This window comes from Protomyctophum parallelum (assembly GCF_964188405.1).
Source record: "Protomyctophum parallelum genome assembly, chromosome: 11".
In the NCBI taxonomy this organism is placed as follows: domain Eukaryota; kingdom Metazoa; phylum Chordata; class Actinopteri; order Myctophiformes; family Myctophidae; genus Protomyctophum; species Protomyctophum parallelum.
This window is the reverse complement of record NC_139707.1, coordinates 16,129,960-16,135,959: the sequence shown is the minus strand read 5'-3', so window position 1 is coordinate 16,135,959 and position 6,000 is coordinate 16,129,960.

The following is a 6,000-nucleotide window of genomic DNA, read 5'->3' as shown; positions in this document are numbered from 1 at the left end:
CGCTTTGTGCAAAACACGTTTTTGCACAGTACACCTACAGATTTTGTCCAAACATCACGCAAATTGGTACACAGTCTCTCTAGAGCCATTCAACGAAACGGGTCTTTCAGATTTATCAGACTCCATCCTGATTGGTTAAGATTGGCTTCCAAAGTTCACAGGAGTGCTCAGTTTCAAACAAAATGCTGCAAATCATGAGAAATGCATCCCCTGTGTGTGTGAAGGAGCAGGTCAACGTTATCTATGCCAATGTTGTGTTAAGTTGCATCAAATCTGAATCACAAGCACTTCTGCCATAACAGCATCTTCTTCATTTTCTTTGCCAAGTTCTTCATGGACAGATTCCGTTAAGTGATAACTTGCCATTGCACTTCATTGCAGTTGCACTTTTGTGGCCACAGCAGCATCACTTGCCAAAGCCTGCAGAGTGTAAAAATCTGAGATCATATGTATCACAAATGAGAACCTCATATCATGCGATGCTGAAGGAGATGTACAATGGTAAGGATCCTGTTGTCCATTTCTTCCTGGGGAAGAAACAAGGTTACGAGGGGCTGATCCACCTCAGGGAAATCCAGAGATGTGTCAAGGTTGGCCAGGACCAAACTGCCTCGCTGTGGGACAATGGCAAAATCTGGAGGGAGAGGCAAGTGCAGGACCTCCTTTACAGAGCAACGGGCAGAGTGCATGGCAACATGCTGGTGGCAGACACCTGTATCCCAGATCTAAAGATAGATGTCAGTCCTCTGTTCAGAAGCCAGCTGAGTGGACGAGCTGAAGGCTCTGAAGTGTCATTTTTCCTTGGCTTCTCAATGAAAGGCCCACTTGCCATTGAAATTCACTGAACAACAATGTCAGAACACCTTGTCAGGACTGGTCTTAGACTATCCACTTTTGCAAATCTTGAAAATGGCACCCACATTTGACCATCATATTTTGTTATCATGTACACAGTGAGTTACTTTTTTACTTTACTTTTTTTTAGTTTAACCTTTTTCTTTTACCTGTTTATACTCAACACATGCATGTAAATACACTGTGGATAAGAATGCAAATCAATTCTTCATGTATTTGAATATGATTAAATGTTATCTTGAACTTCATGCACTTCATGCAAATCAACACTGCACCAAACCACCATTATATATACAGCATCATTCCATCAACAAAAATAATGTACATTAACAATGTAAAAGCTGTTCTTTTGTGTAAATATTCTGTACTACTGACAGCACTTTGTCTGTGTTATCCTTGATGTTGTTTATATTCAGATTATTGTAGCCTAAGGCAGTGGTTTTCAAAGTGGGGTCTGTGGACCCCCAGGTCCCCAGGACAAAAATTAGAAATATTTAGGAAGGCATGGAGTCTATCCGTCTATAAGAATGTCTGTCTGTCTGTCTGTCTGTCAGAGACGGCACAACGGCCGCTTGGCTAAGACAATCAAAGCATAACCTGGTTTCTCACGCTTTCTTGCACTGACTAATGGACACTTTTTTGTTTGTCTTTGCACTTTATTTGTCTTGTTTTTCCTATGATGAGACGCAGTGATACACTTTATTATGACGCACTGACTCGACTATACCTGTTTTTGTTTATCCTTGTTTGCACTGTTTATTATTTATTATTATTATTTTATTGTTTATTGATGCACCTTGCTTTTTCCCTCTGCCTTGTTTCTTCTGTATACTACAGTACTTTCTTTAATCTTTATTCTTACTTGTATGTTGTAACCTTAACTGCTGTGCACGACTTTGGGCGACTGATTTCCCCCGTGGGATAATAAAGATATCTATCTATAAGTATCTTCACTAAGTTTTGTTCAGATACTGTATATATTTTATGTGACAAAATATTTTACTTAAATTTCATAATAGACATTTATAATAGATGTCATTGGTCATCAGCTGAAACCTTGCCCGACAACTATCTTTGGGGCTGTTTGGAGTTAGCCATTTTCATTAATTTACCACTGCACCTGGTCTGAGAAAAGGGGGCGGACAGCCGGACACTTCAAATGGACACTTCAAATCTACACGGAGCCCCGGAGTGGCCATTGAGAGAGAGGAAAAAAATATTATTAACTTAAGCGCTCAAAGTAACTTGAGCGCTCGCCTCTCAGTAGCCTCAGTTAGTAATATTAACTAACTAAGTTAAGCTAAGTTATTAAGTTAACTTGAACGCCTGTAACTTAACTCAATTTAATATATATTCTTTCTCTCAATGGTCACTCCGAGGCTCCGTACTATTGCCGAAAAAAGTACGCCCACTTTAATTTCTGTTTTCGAAATCAGTGGGGTTTAAGACAAAATAAATAAAACTCTTATAACATATAAAAATCTGCCTGGTTCTTTTTAACCATGGTCAAAGTCGATTTTGTGAAATAAATGCCGGGGGACTATTTGGAAATATTTTGTGCTATTTTTTTGAAAATATATCTACATCATGCATTGTGAGCTTGTAGATCTGCTATTTTCAAATATAGCTGACGTAAAGTGGTAAAATTAGCCTATAGTCTTCTTGAGCTTGTTTTCATAGAACTGCAGGGCACGTGTTTCTCTGGCTAAATCTGGCAACGTACTGCTGATTACCTGCATTACACCTGCTGTAGCCCATCATTTTGGGCCATGCAGCTGGCCCCGACATATCCCAAATATTATTCTTTTGTTTGGTTACAAATGTAACTCCATACAAATCAAACGAGATCGTCACTGCATGTAAGGTAATTAATTACCATATGTTGTCACATGTATCTTCCTCTTCGATTTGTGGCTACAGGGAAAACGTCAGTGTTTTGTAAACACTGTTCATTCAAAACTAGGGATGAGGTTTATTTTTTCCAAGCCTGGCTTTAATTATTCACATGAATAGCGTCCATGAGGATTTATATATAACCGTAACCGTGGTAGAACAGTCTTTGGTTAAGAATAAGATACAGACAAGCAGAAGATAGTGTAGGCCTACAAAGTACACGTGTAGCTTTTGCATTATGAAAAATCAACACATGTGGGCGACTCAGTCTCAGAGATGGTTATTGACCGGGATATGGCTGACTGATCGATATCATTTCTTGTCGATGACACAGGTAATCTGGATGTAATTATAACTCAGTTATTCACTTTAATGTGTGATAAAGATGAGCATGCTAACCTCCAGCTTTTCACCAGAGGGGAAAAACTTTTTTTCCCTTTTTTTTTAATGAGTTATAATAGCACAGGCAGTGTCAGATCTGAAATCGACATGTAAATATGAAATAAATGCAATGTACTGTAGCTAGGTGTAATGTTAGAGACCACCATCAACTCGCTGTTTCTCTGCAAGACATGAATCTATAAGCCATATCTCCAAAACTGGTGGGTCAAACTGAACAACTATCAATTTGAAGCTATGATTCCCTGCTTTCATATGACATGAAAAAACGAAAATTCAAAAGAATCCAATGGCAGTCCCTCGGTCAAATTTGGCCACATTGTGTTGTGTGTTATGTTAATGAGTAATACTGGTTATATGCCTACATCAGGGGTGGGCAACTTTGACGATGGAGAGGGCCACTATATTTCCACACTCACTCCAGAGGGCCACATTGGCATTGCATATTACTGTCGTAGCAAAAATTGCCGACCTACAAGCTCAAAACGCATCGCACTGCGATGCATTTTGAGCTGTACCTCTGTACATCAGCTATTTTTAAATTGAAATCCTGAATAATTTTGTTGCTATTTTTTAATTGGAATCCTGAATAGTAAAATTTGTATTCAATTTCAAATGCCTTTCAAATATGCCTTTAATTATAATTATGTTAACTTTATGTTTATGAACTAAATACAAATACATTGGACATAAAAAAGACAATAACATATACTAGGCTACTATTAAGCTACTAATTTAGACTTAAGTAATTAAAGTGGGTCATGTTTGCATGCATGTATGGAATTGTATAACAGCTGAAATCAATTGTTTTCTTTTCTTTGAAGTTCTTTTCTTTGCTGTTCTTTGCTGTCCAGTCAGTGACATTCAGGTTTTCATTCCAGCCCAATCCAGCTGATATTAATTAATAGAGGTGCAAAGGCGTCATTTAAGGATAATAAAGGGGGTGGCAAAAATAAGTTTCCACATACTGTAAAAGTACCAAAATATCAAAAGTAATGGATCCAAATCCACTTAGCCTAAGGAGCAAGGAGCACCTTTGTTGGAACACTCACTTGATGTTATTCCTTCGCACATACTAGGGTGAGATGTCACAGTATAGCTAAAATAATTGTCTCTCGGAGACTGTTTTGCACCCTGTCTGTCCGGGTGTGTCAGAAATTAGCTGCTCTGGCACCCAGAGAGTGTGTGTACACAGTTTCGCTGCCTGCAAAGCTGTGCTGGTAGGTTATTGCTGGCCCACAATAACCTACCTGACCTGGCGGAGAGTGACCTGTGCTCCGAGGAGCACTTTTTCTAGTTTAACATGTAGTATAACTGGAACTATCTGAGACTAAACTCTATGTGAGGCATGGACTTCCTTGACGCCATTCCTTCTTTCATAAATGCACACACATCCAGAGAGAGAGACTCTGACAGTGTTGGAATATCTTGGTGGGATGAGGGGAGGGGACAATCCAAGCGTCCTTTGGATCATATACCCCCCCACATTAATGGCTGTTTATCCTGGCTTCTGGTGTACACACAGTGCTAGGTCACCACTAGGGGGCAGAACAGCTCTTTCTAACAAATGAAAGAAATGTCTTTCTTTCCCCCTCACCTCTTGAATTTTACATTCCTTCTTTCTAGCCCCTCTGTCACTCTTTTTGTTTCTCTCCTCTCTCTTCCTTTGTCTTACTTTGCTGCTCCGATGAAAGTTTTTACTTCAGAAGAATTGAAAGGCATGTGCAGGTCCCTCTGAGCCCCCCCCCCCCCCCCCCACACACACACACACACACACATCCCCTCTCCTTCTCTCTCCCTCTTTATCTTTCCCCCTCTCACTCTCCCTATGTCTCCCTCTCGCTCTGCTTCTCTCTTTGCCCCCTCTCCATTCGACCATAAAGTGCAGCTGTCCTCTATCGCTGAGCCAGCTGAAAATCTGAAGAATAACTGAAGCTGAGCTTCAGTCGTCAGATATTTGACTTTTGTTTTTTGTTAAGTAGGACATGTGTTTCAGTCACTTCCAGTTTGGGCAGTTGTTCTCCTTAATCTGTGCACCAGTCTTCATGTAGATATTGAAACAAATTGGACTGACTAGAACAAAGAACCCTTCGGCATTTAGGACATTCCTATCATATGCCGCTGTACCCCAACACTGCGACCTCCGGGGGCTTCACCTTTGAGTGTAATAAGTAATAACCCTAACCTCAGTCACGCTGGGCAAGACCTAGCCGGTTGAGTGGTTTAACGGAAGTAGTGGAATGTTGGCGGAATTACCGCCCAAGGAAATTACATTGATGCTTTACAAATCTGTTTAGATTCTCCATGAATGAAACAAATGTGATCGGTCAAAAAATAACGTATCCGGGGGGAATCTTAGAGTATATATATTTAGATATATATACTCTATGGGGGGAATACGTCCAACTGATGTTCCGGCCTGACACCGGCGGAACACACGTGACCAGACTTTTCTCTTCGCAGAAGAGTAAGGCGTCCCGTGCTTACACAATTTGTTATGATTGCCTGAGTATTTTTTTTTAAATCAAAACGACAGAGACGTTGATGCTGCATAATAACTTTGACAGATTTGTTTTTCTTCATAACTTCCAATTTCACTTGTTTATCGTGTATCCTGCATGAGTTCTCTCTCCTGATTGGATAAAATTGTCATGTCAAGCGTGAAGGACAGCTGGTCTGCTATAGTATGAGTTGGTACTCTGTACTCAGACAGGCTGGCTGGGGCTGTCCCCAAATTATAGTAGTGAAGATAAGAGAACCTCTAGACGGGACCCGAGTTGTCTCTGTACGTGGACTAGAGTTCTCAAACTCTGCCCGAACCCGACCAGGCCCGACCCGACCCGACATTTTAGG